Source organism: Gobius niger (assembly GCF_951799975.1).
Source record: "Gobius niger genome assembly, chromosome: 8".
NCBI lineage: Eukaryota > Metazoa > Chordata > Actinopteri > Gobiiformes > Gobiidae > Gobius > Gobius niger.
The window spans coordinates 25,398,537-25,425,814 of record NC_136859.1 but is presented as its reverse complement, the minus strand read 5'-3'; the positions used below and the strand labels follow the sequence as shown (position 1 = coordinate 25,425,814).

At 42.8% G+C, this 27,278-nt stretch overlaps 1 protein-coding gene across 5 annotated transcripts in view; it reads right to left on the bottom strand.

The window, feature by feature from the left end:
- grik5 (glutamate receptor, ionotropic, kainate 5) overlaps positions 1-15,117 on the bottom strand; it is a 143,248-nt gene extending 128,131 nt beyond the window's left edge. For 3 of the 5 annotated variants that reach the window (XM_079561870.1, XM_079561873.1, XM_079561874.1), the window contains exons 1-3: positions 14,808-15,117; positions 14,375-14,542; positions 7,937-9,528 (exon numbers count right to left, since the gene is read on the bottom strand). The gene's annotated coding sequence lies outside the window, so the exon portion shown is untranslated. The remainder of the gene's footprint in view (positions 1-7,936; positions 9,529-14,374; positions 14,543-14,807) is intronic. The other 2 variants (XM_079561872.1, XM_079561871.1) reach the window with 2 other exon arrangements.
- Positions 15,118-27,278: the final 12,161 nt, after the last annotated feature.

Here is a 27,278-nt window from a genome sequence, read left to right as displayed (position 1 = left end):
AGGCTCTGTCCGGATTAAAAGGCGCTCTGTCTTACTGTCACACCTCTGTTTGATCTTCAGATAGGCGGACATGTGGCTGTTGCACCCAAGAGGACTGTGTGTGCAGGCGTGTTTGGGAAGAAGGTATTGCTTTGAGATGATTTTAAACAGTTAAGAAAAATTGGTCAGAAAGGGCACCTGATATTGAAAAAGTCTAATTATGCAACACAACAAAGAAAAATAGGAATTGTGGGAGCTGGTGCCATACAGGACCCATGTGGAAACATGATGAGTATGATGGCATAGATAAGACGACCCCCCTGGTTAAACTCAAATAATTGACAGCGCTTTAATGAGCACTCATGCTTTCATAAAAGCAACACGCAACACTTTCCAGAATGCCTTTTGTCAGATGTCAGCCATGTTCTCTTGGGGACATGACCTCACATCAAGCTGAGCAGCATTTGTCACTTAGATATTCACACAAGAGGCGGCTGCGAGCTAGCAGTTGCCTTGCGCTGTTGTGGCCAGAATGAGAGGGTTGATTAGGACAGAGATGCTCCACTGATCACCTGAGCCCACTGTATATTACAATTACACTGATAAAACGCTGCCATTTTCCTTAATGCAGAAAAACGGCATTAAATCCTGGGTTGCTTTCTCCTAAACATTGTGGAAGCATTTACAGTAACAGTACACACAGACATATTGATGATCACATCCACTTCACACACATTATACACATTGCTTTTATCTTCTTGCAATCCAATCTTAATGACTCCATTAACTGAGAGGCCATTAGCGGCATTCACTTTATGTGCAGCCAAACAGCCCAGCTGGGAGCACATTATGAAAAGGGCATGTGTGTCCTAATGTCCACTTCTTGTCACACTTGCCACACTGTCTGCCACACACAACCCCCCCACTCCCCAAGGCCAGCAAGCCCAAAGCAAGCTACACGGGACGACAGCTAAGTAAACAGGCTCATTTTTCGTGCTCCATTAGCCAATAAGAGGGACAGGTTTAGTCAGGTGGCAGCGGCTGGTGCAGCGCTTGGCCAGCTGAGAACACAAGACACAGGAAGCTCAAGTGCCCCTCAGCATCAGAAGAGATCTCAAATCCCAAATTAGCCTGGATGACAGTGGCACAGCAGCACTTTGAAACACTTTGAACCAACATGCAAGAGGCGGAAAGGGTCATGATAGCACATGGAAATGACAGGTCCAGGGTGAAAAGGAAATTAAAGCCACTTAATGTAGTTTCCATAAAAGAGTATTTTCTATTATTGCCGTAAGAGCAAAAAAGGAAAAAGCACATACTTGTAAGCTTTCAGAACCTGAGAACTGTTCACATAAAAGCACGGACACTGAAATGTACATATATCCATGTTTTTAGATTATGTGAGAATGAGTTTCTAAAGGTCCTATTTCCTTCAGGCTTTTTAAACTACAGTAATTGGAACTCCTCAGCTTTGTCATTTCTTAGCTCAGTATTATGTAGGCGAGTGTAGAAAATACTTTTTGGGCGAACCCATCATAAATTTTAGATTTAAAAACAGCACCAGACCACGCAAGAGAGGCAAGTGGTGGAAAATGTATTGTGCAGTTTCACAGCATTAAGGACTTCATGAAGAGTAGCTGCGCAAATAGGGATCTTTTCAATAAAACTAAACCACAATATGTCCATTATTAGTGCCTTGCGGATGCATATGCTGCCTGATGCTGGTGATGTCTTTCAACCCATTAACTACCACAGTCTAAGGATCTTGCCCCATAATTTCCTGCCGCTGCTCCTCATGAGCTGTGGCATTGACGGCTCACTCAATTCAAACTGCAGACATATTTATTCCTGATGCTGGAAAGACACTAAAAGTCATGCCGTTAAGCAACACTTTCATCTAACAGTTCAAGGTTAGCTGTGGTACATGTCAGAAATTTTCTGTATAATTTGTCATCTATTCAAGGTAGTGAATAACCACGCTTTTCAGAGTGTAAATATTATAAGCCAAACGCTGCCATAGCCAAGAAAGCTTCAAAGCCAGGAAACTGCAAGCAAACAGACTAATTGATACCAACAGAAAGAAGGAAGAAAATGCGTAAAAAGTGGGAGATTATAAATAACATCAACTACACAAGCTAAATTAACAAATGGGTAGGACAAGTGCTAATTAGGGGAGCATAAGACAGAGTGCAGATGGGATGCCAGATTTGAAAGAAACCAACTGGTGCAAAGGGGGTCAATGATACTTCATGAAACCAATGATCTCGTGAACTGTGAGGATTTTACACCGAAAGTAGAGGAAGGATTTTGGAACATACTGCGCCAACGCTGACTGCTACCGCTGCCGTGGAACAAAATGAAACGGCATGACACCCATCTCCTTATTTCTGCATGTGGCAAGTGTTTGTTGTTGTTTTGTGATGAAACAGGAGCGGCACATTGTTACAGAGCACGCACTGTCATCCAGATACACCGGGGTAGCATACGTGAACTGTCATCGCTACAATGAAATCGCGGTGGTTGTCGACTTGTAAGGATTGTATGTGATTGAGATGTAAAAAAAAAAAAAAAAGCCTATCTCTCTCTGAAAATTACCCTTTCAATCAATCAAAACTGCTGAAGGTGTGAGTTTCAGGTCAGGCCTGACAAGTGAATCTATTCAGTTTTCATTCCAAACACTTATTTTGAATGTAGGAAATAACAGAGACAAAACAAAGTCTTAATAAAATAAAATTGCTTGTGGTCCAACATCTTTATATATTTGTAACAGGCATCAAATGGTGAAGGCTGAGAATCAATAAGTTATTTTGTGGCGCTGACATTTTGCGTACTACAATGAAAAGGATGCTGCCCAGGGTGAGCTATTGTTAACTAGTCAATTATAATCAGCATCTCACTCTTTAGCATTTATGGAAACATGTTATTGTGGGCAGATGGCTAACCAGAGTGAATGAGGCAGTCTTCTTTTAATCATCATTCCACCCCACCACCACATTTTTCCAACTGTCTTCTCTTCTGCTCCCCCTTCTTTTACTTACTCACTCGGTCACATGCGAACAGTGTCTTTTCTATTTCCTCCTTCAAGCTAATCTTTAGCACTGCAGGCAAATGGTGGGTCCTGCTGCGTGAGGAGTGGAGATACTTCGTATCTCTTAGGAGGGGGTTTCAGTCCATCCCAAGCCTCATATTAGCTCACTACACTGAGCAATGGTTGTACTTTACCTCCACTGTGCCGGACTGGACAGCTTCCTGCTTGTTTTTTGCCCCCACCCCAAGGGGGAGAAAGACCATTTATCAGCTGGCAGAAGAACATGTATCGATGTGTAACATAGCCTGGGAATTCAGCTTTTATTACACTTTAAACTGCAAGGTCAACTTGGCAGGAATCCGTGTCAAAGCTGTCAAGCACGGAAACATGAAACAAATAGCCCACGCAGAGGATGCGGTGTAAAGCTCAGAGATAAGATGCAGCCGTCTCGCCACCAGCACTTTGGTTTATGTCCACGCATGTGCAATGATTTAACATAGTCACTTCACTGGAGTTATGTGCTTGACGTGCCAGATGTGTGGAAGAGGAGAGATAAGAACAGTAAAATACGACTGAGCAACATCGGTGATCAACTTTCCACATAAACGCGACGGATTTGGATCTGTTTCTCAAGTTAAACCCACTCACAGATCCTCAAATATACTTAAATAGCTGCACCTCTAAGCAGAGTGATGACAGGAAGACCAAACACTGTCAATATTGTTTGTTTGTTTGTTTGTTTGTTTGAAGTAAAATCCACATAAAAAAAAAAATGGAAATGAATACAAATCCACTTTATATAGAAAGGCATTTGGGGCTGGGCTATACTGTAGGAAATAAAAAGCTTTACACATTTTAAATCTTTGACTCAACTCAGCAACAACAACAAATCATTGCTCCACTACACACAGTGAAAAAGCCTCTTTACTAAACAAAATGGGTTATGCTCCCCAACAGACGCCCAGAGGCCATGCTGTTAAGCCCCTGACACTGTAATGCACTTTGTACAGCCGAGTCTTGGATGTCATCACATGTCACTCCTCACTCTCTGACAATGGCAAAGGGGTTAGACTTCTGTGTTATCTTTGCGCCGCTGTCGTAATCATATTATTTAGTTATCTTCATTCAGAGACGATGACCAACAGTGGCCACAAAGCAGGACACAGTTAAGCCCATCAGAGTGATCCCATGAAGCAGAGGTCGTTTCCTGCTCGACAGCCTCCCCACACACCCGCGCCATTTCCCAGCATCCTTCACTCTAGTGCATTCCGCTGTTGTTCTTCAATCTGCACAGTGTTTTTCATCCTATTTTTCCCTCTGTTGCATCCTCTTGGTCCACCCCCCCAATTTTTTTTTTTGTGATGCTCCGAGCTGGGAGTTTGTGTAATGGCGTTATTCACAGTTCATTGGGCTGTTTGAAGGGACTATCTTGATTGAGCGTCTCTCGGTGCGGGGCCTGGTGGACTGTGGGAGTGTATAAAGATGTGGATGTGTCCATGGAGATAGATGGCCTCAGTAATATGCAGGACATTGCAGAGGCCCAGACTGTGGCACCACAAAGGCAGATAAGAAGCAGACCGAAATGACACGCAGCTGGGTGCAATGCCGCGGGCGTGAGACGTAAGAAAAGGAAGGCAACAAAGAACATGACACTGGACTATACCAGGGCTACATTGGAAGTGGTTAAAACAGATGTAAATCAAGATATGCAAGAATTCAAGTCAAAAGAAAGAAAAATGCTATTACTTTTTATTTGTTCAATGCTGTGAAGTTCTGATTTGTGTGTGGGCAATACAATCAATAATAATGAATTGGTTTCATATAGCATTATTCTGGACACTCAAAGATACTTCACAGAAAAAAAGACTGATGGAAGAGAGACTGCCACCAACTACTGGCCACCACTGCATTCATATAAAGGTCTTTCTCAAGAATACAGCAGTCTGCACATGCCGGAAATCAAAATGATAACCCTGCGGTTCTACCATCAGAGCCACTGTCGTCCCCACTTATTGTGTTTAATGCTTTTTTTTTTCCTTTTCTTTTTTTAAGTGAGAGAATCCCAGTCAGACTCATTAGATGGAGCATCCTCCACAGTTCAGCCCCTCCCTCGCCGCTTCACCCTCATGAATAAGTACACTGACACAGAACCGAAACTGCTCTGAGAAGCAAAATACTCACCACTAATTAGTTGAAATTAACCCCAGGACCATGTACGCAACACACATCTCCAAACACGCAGAATGGAAGCTCACTCGCTGCTTTCAGACACCACTCTGATGCTGTTTTAAGCTTGGCTGGAAGATCAAAATCTGCTCTTTGGCAGAGACACACACACACGTACGCTAACATTTCTGTCTCTGCGAGGGCATGCATTGACAAAGAAGCATTTCCTTAACGCTGACCTTCACTTTCACAACTGAAGTGAAAGAATTTAGCCTATTTTGCGCAAAATCAATATGGACTGTATATTCAGGTGAAAGGATGCTTGTGGGCACAGAGATTACCAGACACGGGACTTGGAAAATGAATGTGTCAAATGTTTAAAAAAAACTGAATGCATGTTGCTAGAGATGACCTACACACTGGTACACCATACAAAGGCGGCACACCATACATTGTATTGCACCATAATCAACCATTGTAAGTAGGCTGTAATTATTGTTTCCATTGAGAAGAATTTAGATTTTTAAAAGCTAAAAATAGACATAGATACACTCCCAATCAAAAGTTTAAGACCAGGTGGAAAAACGGCAAAAATGTATTTGCATCGTTGGATCTTATTACGGTTCCAAGTAGAACTTCAATATGCGACAAGAAGAAATGGGAGACAAAACAAACAGTCAATCATTTATTAAAAACAATAAATTAACTGAAATTGTTTGTTTTGCAGCTGATCAAAAGTTTAGGACCACATACCTTCAAAGGTCAAAACTGTCAGGTATTTACTATTCACACTGTCATGACGTCCTGGTGGCAAAGGCTAAAAATAATTCTCATATAGACCGTGTTTGGGTTGTTGAGCTGCATGAGCAGGGCCTCTCGCAGAGTGCCATCGCTGCTGAGGCGGGACGCAGTAAGACAGTCATTTTGAATGTCTTAAAACATCCTAACGGTTGTGGAACAAAAAGTCAAAAGGAAATCTAAAAAAATGTCCACAGCACTGAGTGCTAAGATTAGGGCCCTCAGTAATGTGGGATGCTCTCTGCAACATCTGCACAGAGCCCCTGCACCACCTGAAGCTCCATTGTTCCACTGAAGGAAACGCACCTCAGATCATTATGGTGCCCCCTCTCCGTGGCTCGTAGAAAACATCTCAAGTGGGATATGCTTGTCATGCCAGTAACGTTGGAAACCATCAGGACCATCAAGGTCACCATCCACTTTTCAATGTCCCATGTTTGGTGCTCTTTCCAAATTCCAAACAGCATTCAAAGGGAAGAGGCCTTTGAAGATGTTTTTTTGTTTTTGAGGCCCTTCAGTCACAGATGCCTCTGATGGTTATTTGGCTGCAGTAACGGCCTTCATTTGGGTCGAGGATCATCCAGTGTCTTGACAGACAGCCAATCAGTTCCTCCAGCTCAGTGCTGGGGACATTATTTTTGGGTCTTCCACTTTTTTGTTCAAAACACCACGTTTTGACCACATTCTGTATCAAAAATGATTTGGCCTTCAAAGGCATTTGGTCTTAAACTTTTGATCAGCTGCAAAACAGACTATCTCAGTTTATCTGTTGTTTTCAATAAAAGATTTCCTCAATTTTTTTTGTCTCACTCCTATTTCTTCTAGTTGCATATTGTAGTCCTGTCCTCTGAGGCGCATTGACTTGCCTTGTGTACGAAATATGCGGTATAAACAAGTTGCCTTGCCTTGAATTTCTACTTTGAACCTTGTTAAGATCCACCCATGCAAAATGTGAATTTTTGCCATTTTTCAACTGGTCTCAAAGAAGGCATGTTAAAATAGCAACAACGCCAAATGACTAGTCTGGATTGTTATTTGGTAAATGATTTGCCACTCAGTACCGAACATAGAGGGTTCTACTTAGAATGAAAGGACCTCATGCGCATACCCTCTATACGCACAAACGCAGTATGACAAAATCAGAGAAACCTATAGTGCACAAGACTCTCTCCATTACAGAATCATTTTCCAACATTGGATTGATCTGACAAGAAACAAGCAAGGGCCTGCCAATTTGTTGAATATCCAATGTGTTCTATGTATCTATGTGTTACTTTGTTGTGCACTATAGAAATATTCAAAAAAAGTACAAGATAGCTGATGTATTCCACTAATACTAGACCTCAACATATAGTACTGTAGACTGAAGTTCTCCAATAATCTGCATATTTCATAATATACAAGGCTGTCGAATACTAAAATCATTTGCATTTCTATTCCACTGGTAAAATTATTCACTGTTTACAATTTACAGGGTTAAGACAAATATAGGAGACAATCACAATGACATACAGTAAGTATTCAGAGTACAGCAGTTCCATCCATTGCTTTCGAACACTCATAAAAGTTCAGGTAAATTCCATTCACTGTCCATGACATGTACAGTGTGCCTGAGAGAAGATATTCAGACTTTGCATAATAACGTAGGAATAAACAGAACCTACTGTATTCTCCCCACATGAATAAAAATACCTTGATAAAAGGTCCGTGCTTTTGTTATACAATGCTTCCTCTTGTCCCCACTATACTGGATCTCTGAGTACACGTTTGAACACACAAACTGCCTGAGGTGAACGGAAGCAAAGAAAAGCAAATTCGCTGTGGAGACACTATATACGTACACAAGAACTCGCTCTGCATAAAGACAAGCCACGTCTGTTTCTCACACACAAACTCACAAACACACATGATGCGGAAACATGCTAAAGGCACGCGCATACATATATGTGAGAGAGGCCTACTTACAGAATGATTCAGGCGGTATCAGAAGCCATATTATCGCTGTAGTAGTGAGTCAATGCAGGCGCCAGGATCTTCGGACAGAGTTGGACTTTTAACAGGTCAGCTCGAGCGAGGAGGGGGCCGTGGTGAAGGTGGGGGCGGGTCAGAGTCTCTCAAGAGTGTCACAGTGGGGCCCGACACAAAACACAGGAGACGGCAGAAATAATCCCTTTGTAACAAGCTCCGGATCAGTTCTGGTCAGAAGAAAATGAGGGATTGATTGGTGTGTTGTTTTTCCTTTTTATCTTTAGGAGGGAGGGGTGGGGGGGGGTGGGGAGGGAAGTTGTGAAAAATGAGTCAGACAGTCTCCTCTTTTGACTTTTTTTTGGTTTGTCTTGCTGTGTGTTTGCTTGTCAGGAGGATTGCAGTAGAGGCCCGCCAGCGCCAGAAAACCAATCAGTTCACCAGACGAGGGGAAAACATAAAGAAGTAAATGACAAGCAGATGAAGGGAAGGATTTCCGACACCTGCTCTCTCTCTCTCTCTCTCTCTTTCCCTATTCCTCTTTTTGATGCAGCCTCTCTCTCCTGTCTACCAGACTGCCTGATGCCTTCAATGCATGGGCTTTTGCTACTGGATGGAATCACCAGATGCTACCAAAGCCAGAATCTTTTTTCTTCTTCTTCTGGCTTCTTCCCTTGTGTCGCTTCCCTCAGACAGTGCTCAGAATGACAATGACGGTGCCGCCACTGGATGTCTGCTTGGCGCTGTGCCTGACTCTGGGTGCTGCCTGGTTACCTGCCTGTCTCACCGACCTTAGAACTCCTCTTTCATTCACCGCAGTCTATTTACCGGGCCATCCTTCAATTCTGTCCTCATCAGGGCTCTCCTATTCATGCGCCCCCAATGTGGTCGGGATTCCTGACCTCTCTCCTGCACATGGCACAAGCCCGCAACAAACAGGAGAGGTGAAAAAAAAAAATGAAAAAAACCGTCACAAGGATTTCCAACAGTTTTCTTTCACTTGATTCCCTGTGCGTGTCTCCTTTGCTCGTTATCTATTCTGGACAGTCTGTCCCTCCTCTCTCTCCGTCACTGAGGGAGGATGAAGAAGAATGGCGCTGCCTCATAATGTATTTCTCCGCAATGTGAGAGGAGACGGTAGCACAAGGGTAGAGTGGAGAGGATAAAGAGTGTTTTGTTAAAATTGCTCCTCAGTAAAGAGGGGGGAAAACCATATATATTTAAAGGCTGTTTCTGAACAACAAATCAAAACGCAGAGGTTCTCGAGGGGGGATTTTTCAATTACTCGCTTGTGCCCACGAGCCAATGTGGAGAAGTGGCTCGGCTTCCAAGGCATTCACAAAAGTGTCGTAATCTCGATGGGATATCCGTCCGATAAACCCGAACATGTCCAAATGCTCCATGCCACTGCTCAAGCATCACTTATTTCATTTTTGATATAGTCCGCACCACCCGACCGTACGTCCCAACAGGTAGATTGGTTTGCAGCTGGACGACTCCTTTGGGAAGTTTAAACTCCGCGCTGGAAAAGTGTGGAGCCGATTTAGACCGCCATGTTGCTTATTCGGGGTTCGTCTTTGTCAGGCGCTAATCTGTGGAGAGAGGGGAGAGAGCAGTGCAGAGTTGAGTGTATGAAAGGTTAGCATGGTGACATTTGTGCCACTCTCCTTCATCACGTCCGTCATTCCTGAGCGCGTCATGCTGCACCTCGCCTGTCGTCCTGCTGTCTACCCCTGTCCTTGTCACTCTTGTCTTTTCCGGCGCGCGCGCGCTGCCTGTTTGCCCCATCCTCCTTTGCGCTCACTGTACGATTTGATCCCGACAAGCCCATCTTTAAAAGCACGCCTGCCCTCCTCTATCCTCTCCATCCAATTTCACATCTGCACCTCTCGAGCTTTTCACCCAATCATCCCTCCTGTCTTTTCGCTTCAATTCTAACTTAGCTGGCTGTCATTTTCTGCAATATCCCAGACCCGTCACATTTTGCGGGACTGGCGCTGAAGGGCACACAGGCCCTTGACTCGCAATTGTGCCGGAGGCTGGAGCACGTCTCAAATCCTGCCTCATGCACTTGGTCAGAAACAAGGAGGTTGTGTTTGACTGTGACAAGCTTTACTTTGCCACTCAAGCCACTGGGGCCTAACTGTAAGATCTGTTCTTTCACCACATTTGTAAAGCCACTCATCTCGATGTATGAATAGGTGCATGTCACAAACCCCATTCAATAAAATGACATACTGCTTTAGTAAAATAAATCTGTCAAGGCCCTGCAGATCAAACTGAGATCCAACTGTGCCACTATCAAATGTGGATTCAAACAGACGCAAGCTGTAATTGGGCTGGCAACATGACCAAAATAATGATAATAAAATAAAAAAAATGTACTATTTGATCTCGATTTAATTGACTTTTTGATTATAAAAAGCAAATTCATATACCGTATTTTCTGGTCTTTAAGTTGCACTTCTTTCCATAGTTTGGCTGGGGGCGTGACTTATACTCAGGTGCGACTTGTATATAAAAATATATAGTTTCACATGTTTGTTATTTTCACATTGACAGCCACTAGAGGGCGCTATATCGAACGCAAAGGAAAGTTTGGACTGCATGAGAAACTTGTGAGAGACTGGCAAAAAGCAGAGGTTACTATTACTGCAATGAAGAAAACAAAATAAGCTTATCATGGGCTAAAAGATACATGGCCACAGCTAGAGGAATGAGTTCGCAAATGAGAGCTTCAACAATTTAATGCCGGGAGAGGCGTGTTGACGGTGCAGTTACGCCTTCATGCCCAGGTAGTTGCCAAGGCTGGTGCGACTTACACTCCGGAGCAACTTATATATGTTATTTCTTAGTCATTCTGCATTTTTGGCTGATGCGATCTATAATCCGGAGCGACTTATATATGTTCTTTTCTTCTTCAGTTTGCATTTTTTGGCTGGTGCGACTAATACTCCGGAGCGACTTATAGTCCGGAAAACACGGTAGTTGCTACTATTATGATCAAGAATACAGACAAGATAGACCTTTTAAATAAGCCTCAGCTCAAACAAAAAATTGAATTCTTTCCACTCCGGGATAATTTAACACACTAAAATCTCCCATTGTACTCCTCCAAACCTGCTGCCTCCACAGAATCGGCAATAGACCTGACGATTAAACAGCCCCATGAGGATAATTGAGCTTAACCAAAGATAAGATTGCAATTTCGATTAAATTTCGATTAATTGTACAGCCCTAGGTAGTAACAGAGAAATCTACAAGTATAATTTGCTCCGTTGCTCATTCATGACCTTTCCTGAACACATTCCTCAAACCTGCTTTACGTTATGCTGCCAACAAAGTCAGGCATACTCAGAATACCGTGGAGGCTTCGCACTAATCAAAGCAAGTTCATTTCCATTGAGTTGTTGTTTTTCTCAAGAACCCTCGACTCCGATACTTTGTTTTCAGCTTTAAGCGCCACACAAAAGTGGCACTGTGCCTTTGTATTCAGGTATTTAATTAAGCAACTGCGACAAAACAATCAGGTATGGAGTCCTGCTGAAAAGACGCAAGTATAAAATTGCAGATAACCCTGAAATGGCACCGTACACATTCCGCAAGATTAACTGCTTTAGAGTATTTGCGAAGTTGCATATCTGTTTTATACTTTAAAATCTCCATTGGTATATTGAAATTTGACGCAGTATGACAACACAATCCGGATCTTTAACTGCATTTTTCAGATTCAAGTGTCATGTCAGTGTCAGCAACGTTGACCCTAAGTAATCACTGACAATAGCTGCCTCTTACTAGGTCCATTATCTGTATTGTAAAACGTTTTAATGCGTTTTACTAGCCCTCGCTTCATCCTTGTGAGTTGTTTATGATCTCACAGTCTCGATGTTTCAGCCACAGTATCTTCGTCAAATACGCCTCCACATTATGAGCTGTTCTTTGTTGTGTGCACCTACAAAATATGGCGCTCGAAGAAATACGTCTTGAAATTCATGAATTAACGGTTTGATAGTGAGTGTGTAATCTTCATCTTAATCAGCAATGCGAGCGGTTTTAAAATGATGCACTTTGCCTTTAAAATTGTGCACAGTAGATATTCATGCTTTCTTACAGCAAAGCTTGAGGCAGACAGGTACACAGATATGCAAATGACAGATGGTAAAATGAATCGCTGCCTGAGCCTACACAGAGTTGGCTGCCTACTGTGTTTCCTTTGTTCGCTCCCTAATAAATCAGCACGCCTTTTGTCGAGTAGATTACTTAAATCTAAAAATAGCAGAGCATTGTCAAGCTGTGAAGCCTACAGGTTGCCTTCACTTCTGTTACTATGCAACAGTTTGCACCTGTTGAATGTGTATGTCAGAAATCACAAAACTTCGAACACTTGAAAGACACGTCCACATTTTGAATGCAGATTGCGACTCCACTTTTTTACAGAATCTTGCCCGCAAAGATACGTGTTATACAATACTTGCTTTACTTGAAAAGTGCACACGACACTAATCGAGTGAATTCAGACTCCCAACACAAAGGTCCACAAAGCCCACAGCACAAGGGGCAGTTTGTTTCTTCTCCCTCTACCTGCTCAGTGTGTGTGAGTAAGAGACAAACTAAGTGGGAAAATTTGAGAAAGTTTGTCAGTCTCTATGCAATACTGCTGTGCATTGTACTTTGTTTTAACTTACATATTTGAATTTCTATTGACTGGTTCTGCGAATCAACGTTGCTATAGACACTGTAACACCAACATCCGAATACCTAATGTAGTGATCAATGTTTGGTGAATCTGTCCCAATCAAATAAACAATACATGAATCAATAAATGAAGAGTTAATTTACAACTGTTTAGGACTTTTGTTACTGTACTCAATGCCAAAGTGAAACAACAAAAAATAAAAAAACGACATTTTCAAGCGTAGTATGAGTTTTTCCAATGGCACTCATCTGCTATTGCAACTGAACTCTTTAAAATATGTTTTTGATGAAAGGATCAAGGTCAAAAATTAGATTTCTCACTTGTCCGTGTTAAATAAAATTGGCACACATACTGCTGAATGCCTGCCAAAGAAACTTATAATAATTTCACTTTCAAGACTGTAGTTCAAAACGAGTTCTATGATGTGCTCAAGCAGCAAACACTCACAATGAGGCACTTCTGCAAACTATAAGTGTAGCTTCTTATTCTGTCCATAGATATATGTGGGTGTTGGTCTGACTTTTACTTTGTTTTTGTTTGATTTTTTTGTTTCAGCGCATCCCACCTCGACCAAACATGTTTTTGGCTGTTCATAAGATACAGTATAATAGTTCTTTCCAACACTTTGTGACTGTTCCATTATCAAACACAGGAGCTACTGCGACATAAAAAAACACATTAGTGACTGTAGACATAATGACAGCTCCAGTCGAATTAGCCGGTCGGTGCTTCTGACGCACAAAAGCCCGTCGATAATTCTCACATACAGTCTGGAAACTGTCAGATGCGGCACTATATCCACTTTGCCATAAAGATGATAAGAGTCTTTAAAAAGAAGCATTGGGTTCTACTCAGTGCATGGGCTCTGATCGATACTGCGGTGTGAATAGACGTGACCCCCCGCTGACACCCGTATCCTCCCGGGACTCTTTAGGATGAACCCATACGCCGGTGTTTGCTAACTGCCTGGCGCGAGTAGGCACCATTAGCATGCTATTGTGTCGCGGGTGTGATTGGACGTAGGTGTGAGCGAGGTACCGTCGGTCGTGCAAAGCGCCGCGAGTGAGTGCGTTCACGTGGCTTGCGTGCGAGTGACACAGCTGTCGAGCCTGAAGCAATTAAAGAATGCATTTACTTCAAAGCCACTCTGTTCACCGCGGTCATTGACAAAAAGCACCTCTGGCCTCGCAGCATTGTGTCACAGACAAACAGCAGCAGCGTAGCCACAGAGATTGATTGACAGCCGCACAAATAGCACATGTAGAGCATCTCAATTCGCTGCCGGGTTCCAGGAAAGACACTCGGATTTCAGAGTCAAAAAAAAGTGGGAGCCAAAAGGGAGATGGACGAGTATAGGTGACACTGACGAGAGAAGCGGGAGGCAGATTGGGCAAGAAAGGGTCAAAGCAACAAATTGAAGTGAGCCATTCGGATTTTTATGCAAATCTGTTCAGGTGACCCGTTTCGGTATCAGCATTGGGGAAAAGGGGGGGGGGGCAGTCAGTGAAAAGGGGATAGATTTATGGAGGGGCGTTGAGGGAAAACAGGTGGGGGCAGCGGTGGGCAGAGTGGATGAGGTAAAAAAAAAAAAAAAAACTAGTTAAATGGGAGAAAAGCTGCAGTGCAAGCCACAACAGAAGTGCATGGAGAGAAAAATATATTGTAGCGCAAAGACGTACGAAGGGGAATATGGCGTATTGTGAGAAAGGACCGAGCAGGACCGGGTAAAATCGGACACTCACCCATTTTCAGCGGGCTCTCCGTGGGCAAGCACAATCCCCGCTCTGTGATCGCATCCCGGGGAAAGGCGCAGCGAGATCCTGGAGCTCCCTCCGCTGAATACCAATGGGGGCCGCTATTATGAGCACCCCAACACACACCGTCACCACTCTCCCGCACACTTACCGGCACTGTGGAGGAAGCGCAGGGACACAGTCAAGTCCGGGTCCACTTCTTCGCACCACAGCATTAAAAAGCATCAGAGAAGTGTGAAGGCATTGCAGCACGAGTACATTTGCATTCTCTCTCTCTCTCTATCTCTCTCTCTCTCTCTCTACTCTTATTTTCTCTTTTTCTTCTTCATGAAAAAAGCATCACAGGCAGCGCAAGGAGCCTCAGGCAGCCACTCGCACACATTTTAAACAGTGGCATTTGCAGCCCTGTACAAATACTTACAGAATCCAGCCAGTCCTGCCGCTGTGTAGACTCTACGCTGCCCACGAGAGATGACTTGTCCGCTGTAAACCCTCTGCCGTGCTTCCTCCGGAGCTGTTGCACCAGTGAAAGGATGTAAAGGCAGAATCAGCGCGTGCTCCTCATATCCCGTGTAAATCCATTTGTTGATTCAGTACGATCCGCAAGGCAGCCTGTGGACTCCGCTGCGAGAACAGAAAACTGCATTCACTTAGTCACCCTCCTCCTGTCTGCCTCTCCACGCCGCGGCTCTTCCCTGGCTCCGTAGTGTAGTCGTACCTCTTTGGCTTTCTCCAATCTAATCAGCGCTCTGCCTCTCTCCGCGCACCCTCCCACTTCTCCGCTGCACCCCCCCACCCCTCCCTCCCTCCCGCTTTCCCAACACCCACTCTCTCTCTCTCCCTCTCTCTCCCCTCCAAGGTATTTTTCTCAAAGATGAATATCAACTCACCCCTCCTCTTCCTCGTCTCTTCTCTCTGTCAGTCAGTAGATAAGCGTTTGAAAGCAAAGAAAAAAGGAGAAAACTAGCCATGAAGGAAATGCTGTGTACAGTGAGTGATGGTACAGATGTGTAGTAGTAGTAGTCAATGCAACACTACTGTCAGGAGGAGCTGTGCCGGCGTGTTACTGTCAGATCCAAAATGGACTTTGAACTTCAGAGAAATCTGACAGAAATGCACGACAACACTTGGGAATTCACTTCAAATTGTACTTTATTCTTGGTCTACTGCATTCTTCCTGCAGCATGTATTTCTTTTAGTGTAGTGTCGACTGACAGGTGCATGTTACAAAGGTTTTTCGTAAATATTGAAGAGATATGGATTGACATTTGGTTTAATTATAAAACCTTTAATACATATATTTTTTTGATGCAACGATGCTACTACAGTGTAACACATTGAGTCAACAATATAGAAAATTTAAAGTAAATGTTGGACTCAATGCATATAGTAAGTGCAGAAATCTGATTAACTGATACAGCCACACTCTTATCTGGAAAACAGATGTTTTCAAGTTGTGAGTATTGATCCCCACAGGACTAGGAAGCTAAGCAGGGCCTGGTTATTAACTGGTGCGTGAGTGAGAGGAGGTCTAAGGGTTCGTTGGTGCAGATGTGTGCGGCTGCACTTCTGTTAGCCAATGTTAGCTGATCAACAATTTATTTATTTGCAGTTGACATCGCAAGGATTTTTGCTTGTTTTATGAGATGGTGATGTGGTTTAAAAGTGCAGTCCGTTTTTACTGTTCATACTTTGACCGAAGTCTCTTAAATATTCAATTACCCAAGAAGATGGACACAGACTTTGTTTCTATGAGCTTCCAAGAGTGCCCTGGTCCATTCTTTCCCGGGACTTGCTGTTGCTGCGCCTGTTCAGACGGTTGCCCCAAAATGTCATTAACATCGACCAACAGCATTTAATTAAGCTGCTCAAACCGGGGCAGTATTTTTACATATTCTTTACCTGTGTGACCTAACCATATCGTAGAGCGCTAGAGTCCAGAAGTGTTGCAGCTGCAGCCGGGGTAAATGACTGTGACAGATTTGGACATGGTGACAAACACTATCACAGCATCAGCACACAAGTCGCCTCATTGCCTGCGGCACACACTACGATGGGGCATAGCTACGTATCAGATGTAAACACACACAAGTGGGCATCCAGATCTGAGCCACCCATTGACTTTGTGTCAGGGATGGAGCCAACACAGGCGTGGGAAGTGGCGCTAAAACACGGCCATAGAAATCCTATTAGAGCGTGAGTTTAGATCAAATACGTTCGCAGGCGGTGTGTGAAGTGTGCGCGTCCCCGACACTTCATGTGGGACTCCCTTTGAACGCGGACGACAACCTCCTCACTATTTATAATGTTCAGTCATACAAGCAGCGGTCCCCAGAGAGGCATCTCACAGTATATGATGTCACACATGCCCCTGGTGCATAAAGCTGTTCTCACGCTATGTGGCACCCCCTGGCCTCTGAACCAGACTTTGATTCTGGCCTTATCATATACCAAGTCTTTCTCTGCGTTGCCCTGATAGCCTTTCTCGTATAGATCAGTTTGTGCCCTTGCAGCCCTAATGCTCCTTTAGCATTTCGTGCACTCCGAGGCCATTAAACTCGCCACAGCGCGTTGACTCATTGATTTTGTCACTCCCGGTATGAGGCGCTTCTGTAATTGCTGGTGACAACGCAGCCTTGCCTTAGAGTGATATTTGTGTATTGAGTTTACAAAACAGCTCGCGCTCCTGTTCGAGGGTATGACAATAGCAACCATGTAGCAAATTATGGCTAAGTAATGAATTGATCTCTAAAGGGGAACCACATCAGCTGCAATTCACAGTGTGTTCAAAATGACCCCCAAAAAGCCTTCTTTGGGATCGACGAGGCATGTCGATAAAAAAAACCTGTTCACGTCCACTAGATTTGTTTTTGATTATTACTTCATCATCACTTAATTACTTAATCAATATGACCCATAATCAACAGCGACAATTCTCTTTGTTCTTTGTCTGGAGTGCCTGTTCAGATAACAGGGAACTCTACCATAAAAAATGTTAAGACATAGAAACTAATTTTGTCATTAATCTTCATCCACTTATCACTGATCTGTGGCCAAGGCCGGATACGTCTGGGGGGAAAATCCTCTGAAGACCAAAATTCATTCTCAGTGGGACACTTATTTTTAACAACTTACGTTTTGACGCGAGGGAGCAGGAGAATCAAGGATCAACGAGAGACATTCTTGGTGGCAGGCTCCAGGGATTGAACTCACCATGTTGTTGCTGTGAGGCATAAACAAAAATAAATATGAGATATTCATTTTGAACAGCATGTGACAGGAAACATGTTTGTTGACAGGCTTTTGTAGGGATATAAATCCGATATATCTTAAAGGAATGACAAACTTTTGTATAATGAAATTTAAGTTCAAGCTGAATCTAAATCCAGTGAATTACTTGCTGCTTTGATGCGCTTTTTACATGCGCTTGCCATAGGGACGGATGCCCTGTGCTCATAGCTGTGGGGTGCATCTGATGTGGCCCGTCTGCAGAGCTGTCCCCTGATCACTGAGGAAGCCGACATCGCATGTGACAAAGGGGCGCTGTCTCCTCCACTCTGCTCTCAAGACGTGCCCCCCTTTCACCCGATGCTCATGTTTTCACCTCTTCAGCTCCCATCTCGTAAAATAATGTGCTTCTTCTTCTCCAGACGAGTGTGCGTCCAGTGGGCGGACAGAGCTGGAGCACCTATTACTCACCCATGCTCCAGCCCATTAGACCATAGCCATGTCATGCGACAGGTTCCCTAAGGCCAGGGCTTTTGAACTGGACAATGGGAGATGACTTTATGTGGGGCTGTCCAACTTTCTCATTCTTTGTTTGCAGGGTTTGACAATAACAAAATTTGCTCACTTACCCTTGTGGCTAATCATTTTTTGAAATTCACAAGCCAAATTGTTCTAAGAAGCCACGACTGAGTTGCTTTGTGAATAACTCTAACATAATGTCAACTGCAGGCAATAAAGTCAAGGGTCTATTTCAGGGGTGAGCAACGTCCCCGGGATGATTTTGAGAAATATAATTGCACATAGCAGAGATAAAAACCTGGAAATATTGTCAAATACTTTAAAATTTCATAAGGAATCCCCCCAGATATGCTTATAATTATGCGCAACACTATTATTTGTGTTCAAATGGTACTTGAATTTGGCACACCACCAAGCAAACGTGCTCTTACTAGACCTTACTAGACTTTCTCTTACTCATAGCCTTACTTACTTATAGTACCTTTTTTGCCTCATCTTTTACGAAACTATAATTATTTTCTTGCTAATTTAGTGTAGACCGGAGCAGAACAGCGAAAATGTAGACATACCTACAAAGACTAAGTCAGTTAAGCATTATGGATAGTAAACTAAATATCGTATTGTATCGCAATACAGTACTTAAACTTTATCAATCACTCCTATGTTTTCCAGTAACCATTATAAAGCACTTTATTACATTTTATGTTAACTCGCTTTTCAATCACTTCAATAAATGTCAAATGTTATTTGGTTTATAAACTTTGGACACATAACTGTTTTCTATTTACACGTTTTAAGGTAAAAATACTACTTATCATAATAAACATATCGGATTGGTATCGTTGTTATACATAGGCCTGTCGTGATAATTACTATATCAACTTATCGCTCAGTGAGTAAAATGAAGGATGATTTTTAGTCTCCGTAAATGCGCGACAAATGCACGCAAACGGTAAATGGTCTCAACTTACTGTATATAGCGCTTTTCTACCTTCATTAGGCCCAAAGTGCTTTACACTTAATGTGCACTGCACTGTATGTCCAACGCGAGTGAGAACTGTCAGAACAAAGCCAGGAAATGCAAAGAAACCACCCCCCAGTCCGGGCATCAGAGCTAATCAGCGCTTCTGTTAGTGAGAAAAGAGCCCGACCGCTTTAGCCAACTATCCAAATACAAGCACTATAGTCCAGATAACATTACTCAGTATGTAGGCCTTTATGCTTCCGTTCCACACTGTTCAAAAGCCAGAGAAATGCTGCAGCGGTTTGACAAACAGGCAACAATTTTTCCAAAGAAAAGCTGCTTCACTCCAACAGCCATGTGTGCAGGAGGTTATTTTGAAAAGAAAAGGGGAATAAAACCTATAACGGCTACTCTAATGGTGCATTAATGTGCAGCATTATCTGAATCCATACATTTAATTCTAACCAGGTTTAATTTAACACAGAAGTTAGTTTTTGTCAGGAATGATTTTACCAGAATAATATAGATGAAATATCGCAATATTATCATTTCTGGGGATATTTTTAGAGATGAAAATCGTCCATTAAAAACATTATGATGAGGGATAGTATGAATTTTAATCTGATCGTATTCAATGTGATGGCTGATTGCAGTTATTGGCACAGGGTCAACAGCGTATCCATTCCTGTGGCAGTGAAAGTACATTCAGGCCAAACCGCCTTTGCTCTGCCCGATCCCATCAGACCTTGGAAGCTAAGCCGGGAAGGGCCTGGTTGGTACTTGGATGGGAGACTGTGTGGGAACACCAGGAAGTCTGGGTGTATGTAGTGTTTGTGGTTGGTGGTGGTCTGAGGGGCTGATGGTGCAGACTGACAGCCTCACCTCCGTCAGTCTACCACAGGACAGCTGTGGCTACTATAGTAGCTTACCACCTTCAAGTATTGAGTGAATGAACAATGCAATGTAAAGCGTCTTTGAGTGTCCAGAAAAGCGCTTTATAAAACCAATGCATTGTTATTTTGTATTTGTTTGGAAAAGAATACAGACAAATGGATTTTCTCTGTGTGTTAAAAGGCACTGGAGTCTAAATAATGTATTATTTATTGTTGAAGTTGAGATTCCTTCAAACTTCCAAAATGTACTGTGTGTTATCTTTAGTTCGGGAGTAGGACCACACCTCACACGCCCTTTCCAATCTTTGTTCTATAAATACCATATGGTCCCACTCGCCTACCTTGTTGTTTACATGGCCTTTCCACCCACCCCTCATCCACTACTTTCTCATTCCCTCTATCTTTTAGGTATGGGGAAATGAAAGCGAGAGGTCTTATCTTCTCTGAAGTCCCTTAATGGCCATTATCTACAGCACGTTTGCCTTCGATCATCATCTTTGTTGGTGCCGTCACAGTAATTACTATACAGCATTCACTTATCATTCAAACACAATACATTCCCACATTTTTCCAGTGCAATACTTTATACTTTATTTTTCCTTATAGTTCATGTTTATTGTGGGATGTTTCAAGTACTTTTCAAACAAAGCTTTACAGTCAATATCGTTAAATAATATTGTTTATTGCAGTATTTTCCAGCCTCAATGTATCCGACTTCAAATGTTATCATGACAGGCCTCTGCGTGATTGATAATGTGTTTTTAACTATTTTGATGCTGTGGTCCAAGTGTGTGCCTGCTGCCTGCTCAACTAAAAACATACAGTAAATTCTAATAGTAGTAGCCAGTAGGACTGTGTTACTAGCCAAAATACAGACCTGCCAGAATTTGGCCAGAACTTTGGCTACTGTTCATGTCAAGCCCTGTTTATCTGGCTGTGTGCATGTGTCGTATGTGTGGATGTGGCGGGGTTTGCAGTCGTACCCCTAGCCCTGACCCACAGCTGCAGTTTTCAGGAAGTCGCGAGGACTCTTGTTGTGCTGTCTCTCCAATCACGTCACGCGCACTGACACACGCCTCCGAGCCCCGCTGAGTGAGAGCGCGCGTGCGTCTGATCCACCTCAGGTCTAATTTACCCCTTCCGCCTGGTTTTCAGCACAACGCACTGTCAGCCCGTGTGCCAGGATTGAACCTTTGATACTAATGCTCTTGTGTTACCGCGGTGACATGCTACATTCGGAGAGGCGGTGCACGACTGGACTTTAATAGTAGTGTTGTTTTGGCCTTGCAGTGTCTGCTCAAAGTGTGCTGTCACTCCGCTTCCTCTTCTCCTGGAAAATATGCATTCAACAGCTGTCTCACTCTCATCTCCATCCCACGCCACTTTGCTCTTGACAAATTGATGTGGAGCGCTTTTACATAACAACTGCGTCCACGTACAAACACACACATAGGCGACGCGCACGTACACTTCAGAGAGCATTGGGCGCGCTAATGTAATCCTTACTCAACCATCCACTGCAGGTGTTAAATGACCGCTGCTCACCATTCCACCTGCTAATGTGTGTTTTCTTGACTTTGTACAACAGAAATGCGACTGCCATATTAACTGTTGCTGGAAAGGCATGCAAAAGAGGTAAGGAGAGGAAGTGGCGTTAAGGAGGGGCGGGGGGTGTCGAGAATTGACATTCTGCCCGAGCACTGGCTCCGCTCGTGGAATAATGATTAGCTCCTCAGTATTCTAGTCACATGTGCTTCACTATAGCTCTCTCAATGAGCGGGCACGAGTAGAGGAGGAACCACAGGGGAGGGGCTAGAGAGGGAGGAGCCAGCTATGGAGGTACAGGGGAGAAACAAGGTGAACGGCAAAGCACAAGATGAAAAAAGTCAGGGCTAATGATAATGAAGGATGAAACGGAGATATGGTGATATTTAAGCAGACGTTGCTGCAGTGGTTCTCACAAAGCAGCGTGGACAACAGTGTATGTTTAGAAAGAACGCAACACCTAAAAAGTCCCATATTTTCTTAAAGAGGGGGTATTATGCTTTTTTCAGCCACATAGCACCAGTCTATGGCACACTACAATGATGACGAAACCTTCTGTTGGTCTGTAAATGCAGTAAATTAGAATAACTGCCTTGTATAAAATTGCTCTTTCAAAATGGCGGTAGCGAAAGACTTGAAATAGGCCCCTGTCTCTTTAAGAACCTCTGACCCTTTCCGACACGCCCCCTCCACACGCTGTCTGTGGCATCACAACAACACTGCGCTCGTTGTCTCAACTGTATTGAAACTACGATCGGTGCATTTTAATTTTTATTGTTGGAAAGGACCTACTGTTTATCACTTTGTGAACAATGGCCACACAGGATATTATTTGGAGACAAACCTTCCACACCGGACGCTTGGAAGGGGCTCTTGCCTGAAAAATAACTGCTGTTTGGAGGCTATCTCTTTGCATCTGCCATGCCCTATGGATCTCTAACTATACCCCCATGGACGACACCAGGATCTGCAGGAGCCCATACGATTCAAAGACGGACATTATCTGTGCAGGTGGACAGTGGATTTTCGAGGTTACCCGTTAGCTTGTTATAATCGACTACAGCTCATTGTTGATGAAAAGTCTGCAATAAACCACAAATGTGTAAAGCCAGGCTCATTGTGTGATCATCGTAAAGGCTGCTTCAAGTAGTTGCCTGCTTTATTGACGTTATTTGTGCATAATATGCTGCCTGTTTTCAATGAATGTTGTGAAGGTGAAGGTTGTTAGCTTGTCGTGGCTAATAGTGCCTTAGCTCCGGGAGAAAACCACTCGGCTACGACTCACTGTAGATGAAATGTGAGCAATAAACTACACAATCAACAAGCCAGGCTCCGTGTGTGATCATCATAAAGGCTGCTTCAAGCAGTTGCCTGTTTTAGTGACGTTTTCGATGCATAATATGCTGCTTGTATTCAGTGAATTTTCCCGTTAGCTTGTCGCGGCTAGCTTGTTAGCTCCGGGAGAAAGCCACTCGGCTATGACCCATTGTAGATGAAATGTGAGCAATAAACTTCCAAATCAACAAGCCTGGCTCCGTGTGTGATCATTGTTAAACGGTTCTTTGTGTGTGTGGTGGTTTTATTGACTTTATGTGTGCATATTTCTCGTTTTCACGTGATGACTCGAGGTTTAGCTTAGCATTAGCTTTCTCCGGAGGCTCTGTGCATCATCAAGGCCCAGCGCAGAACCAGACACTGAAATAAGTGTTCTTGTCACCGGTTTTAATCCTGGGTGTTTCGGTAACAGAAACACTGATGTGTGTCTTTGTAAAAGTCTGCTGTGGCTCCGGTTCACAACACATGAAGCTAATCCTCCATGATGACTCTGTTTACATCTTAGGGCTAGACAATGCGGGAGGGGGTTCTGCTGAGGAGCAGTGGTTGGTTACTCGGCTGGTGACGAAAGGTCGGAGGCGTATCCTGGAGGTCGGAGGCGTTTCCTGAAGGAATCAGGCGTTTTATCCCTAAAATGGCTGCCATCAGAGTTTTTACAGATTACTCGAAAATACGTGAATGTGCTAAGGCAACACTTCAGGCATGTTTTTAATGAGGGAATGACTTAATAACATGATGTAAAGCTTGAAAAAGTCGATTTTGCATAATACCCCCCCTTTAAAACATCATTAAAGGTGCTAGATAGATAATGATGAAAGGCAAATATGTTGTGCTGTAAAACAGCTGGCAGCAGAAGATGAATCCTGAATATATGTCTGCTTCTTTGATATAGAAATACCCATTAAATGAAGTAAAAACATTTGGCAAAATAAATAACACCTGTCTGGAGCAACAACTTGCTAATAAAATGTTAAAATATGATTGTTTGTAGCATGGTATTTTGCACTTTTAGACTCTTCCATTGGGAGGTTATGCAGACCAGGGGCCTGTCACGACCTTTTTTATGTGGCCCAGAGGCTGGCACCAGGGCAGTAAATGCTAAGATTGTAAGAACAAATTTAATTGAGAATTAAATACTTAAGTTTCAGTAGTGACATAAATGTGCATACATCATTTTCATTTATTTTATATTTCACTATTAAGTTCCACTACATCTCAGAATCTCTTTTCCAGACATCCTGGCCCCAGAGGGAATCCTATTGTGCACATGTTTAGTGATAGAGGGAACTTACACAGACATGGAGAGAACTAACAGAAAGGAATTAAACCTGAGACCTTCTTCCTGTGAATGCTAACCGCTGCTGCCCACTTAATTAGGCAATCTTTATTCATTTTTTGCCAGCCCAAAAGTGCCGTGGCCCACCACGAAACATCCCAACTCTCCTGATTACCCGGTAAATTACTGACCCCCAAAAGCCTAGTTGAGAAACAACCTGTGATATTCATTTTTTTGTGATCAATTATTTTTTTTGTACGTTATAAATTTGAAATCTCATCAACAAGCACAAAATCAAAGTTATTGGTTTAGATTTAAAAAATGTGGTAATCCATATAATCCATGTTAAAATCAACCATTCTGGACCTTCAGTTCCGACACTTATTCTGAAAAGGCTCCATGGCCAAAGTACTCCAAGAATGTATCAATAAATTGAAAATAACTGGAAGAGGCTCCATGCCAAAATCCTGTACAACATCTTGCATTTGCAGTAATGCAATTGCCACACGGTTGTGCAAACTAAAATATAGGCATTGTATTTTACATTGTACGAAACACACAGAGATTCCAGCGCACGCTCTGAGACCACTTTGTCAAAGTCACAGCAGGTACAGCCACCTCAGCAAAGAGGGAGACAGAGGCTGTGTCGCAGGGGGAGGAGGGAGCAGCCATGATGAAAAAGTGAAGGAAAGGGGAAATTAGAGAAGGACAGGAGGTGGAGAGTGGAAGCATGTGCTGGCGATAAATATGTAATCACACAGCATAGAAAATGATAAATGTGTACCATTACTTAAATAGGTCAATCATACATTAATAAGCTCTGTATAATAATAGAGTTGGGAAGTCAACTGTAGCCGACTGGGTAAGTTTACAAAGCCACTTAGTCAGACGTAAAGAACAGTTTAGGTTTCTGCATGCTTTTGAAGCATTTCTAGCATTGTTTTAATACGGATTATCATTATTATTATTAGTGAAATGTAAAACTGTGCCCACGGTGGCGACACACAGCAAGACGGTCCCGGATTCGATCTCCGGACCGGGCCTTTCTGTTAGGAATTTGCATGTTCTCCCTCTGTCCGCGAAGGTTTCCTCCGGGTACTGCGGTTTCCTCTACCACATAAAACATGTACAATAGACCAGGATGAATGAGAGTGCGACTGTGGAACAACAGATGGAAATTTACCCATGGCTAAATACAATCCACCGTGGCGTGTTTACATGCATGAGACCCATGTATGTTCATTAACATGCACTATTCCAACCAAATAAACAAATAAATACTATATACTGTAGTGGTTTCAGCCTTTTTTCCTAAACGCACCCCCCTGGCTTGTTCTGGAGACAGGCCCGGCTCCCCAATTAATTTTACTGTAAAAAATAATACTTACTTTATTTCAAACTAATACACTTTTGTGTAAAAGTCATCCTTTAGTTATATGTGATAATTTGTTGCCATTTAAAAATCTCGCCAGTTGCAGGGCAAGGCACCTGGACCTGGAGGGTGCCCCTGCAGTTCTAGGTGCCCTCAAGGTGAACTTGATCTACTTAATTTCACAAGGAGCACATCATCACGTGCACTGACAGCGGAACAGCAGATGAGCCTTTGATTGTGAAAAGTGCCTCTGACAGTATGTTCAGAATGCAGACTTAATTAATTGCTACAGGAACTTCCTGTTACATATTTAATTAGTAGATGATAAGCAGAAAATCTCCTGGGCGGCATGTGCTACAAGGAAAGGATTACAGTAGATGAGCAGTGGCTGGGGTAAACGGGACGCCCATTTTGACACAAAAACAGACTGCTCCCCAACCAGAGGTCAACAGAGCTGTGCTACACTTTGCATACATTCCTATCATATGAATGAATCAGTCTGAATAAAACATGGCTGTCCCCTCATCTGAGAAACAGCGGCTGTGCTCTGCCCCACAGCGACATTCAGCATTTTGAAAGGCCTCACATAAAATATACCAACCTTTCCACAATATATGTCTTCCATTGTGCCATGTTAACCTTTCACAACCGGGGTTTGAAAGCCAATGCAAAGTTCACATTACTGACTGGTTTGATTGGAAAAGTATGGAAACAAAACATGTGATCTTACCTGTCTGAGCTCTCAACAAGGATTCATCAAAAGTGGAGATGGAGACCACAGTCACTGAAATAAGCAGAAACACCTTTTTTTTTTTTTTTTACCTTTGATACTTTCCAACTAACCATCCACTTGACTTCAGACATTTTACCTTTTCTTTAACTTTTTATTATGGCCTACAGGATCTGCTTAAGAACTCACCCAGCATCTAGCCTAAAGCTTACACACAGTATGGATTAATGGGCACATTATAATGCCACTTTCAACTAAAATGTGCCAAGTCACATCTGAAAAACACAGTAAGCCCAAGTTGGGTGTTTGATTTCACACGTGGGGGGAAATAGTTTCGTTTGGCTAACTATGGTATTGCTGTTTTTTAGTGTGGCTGATCAAGTTTTAAGATAGTTTGGAAAAAGCAAGAGACAGAAACCAAAACAATGTCTGCATCTAACCCATATTCACCTTCATCAGGCTGCAGCCCACGTGCTCACTGTGGCTAACCAGAACAAAGTCGTATGCACAAACAAACCTCATCATGATATTATTTATCCATCCAGCAAAAAAGTGTAATACTTACAGTAACTTTGTCGCTCAGTTCAGGCTTCTTCTGGTCGTAGCGTTGATGTTGAAGGCCCAAAGCACGTGGTTAGCCATTTATTTTTGCTTGATGGTTTTAGCTAAACAGCATTTTGTTGACCGAATCAGAAATTATTACTTTACCAAATTAGGTTACTATTACTATTTTCAAAAATGTACTGTAGGCTGTGCTATGTTAAAGTGATCATTGCCTGGCTACTGGTAAAATCCTGTTTGGAATATGATTAAATCCTCAATTTCAATGTATGTGATTGATAAGCAAATTAATCATAATAAATAAATTATGGTATTGTTATCTTTTTAAAATAATAATAATAGCCTAATAATAATGTTGATGATGACATTGATGATGATAATGATGATGATGATGATGATGATGATGATGAAGAAACACAATTTTAACATACTGTGGAATATAGCAGCAATATGGTGTTTCCGTGGAAAC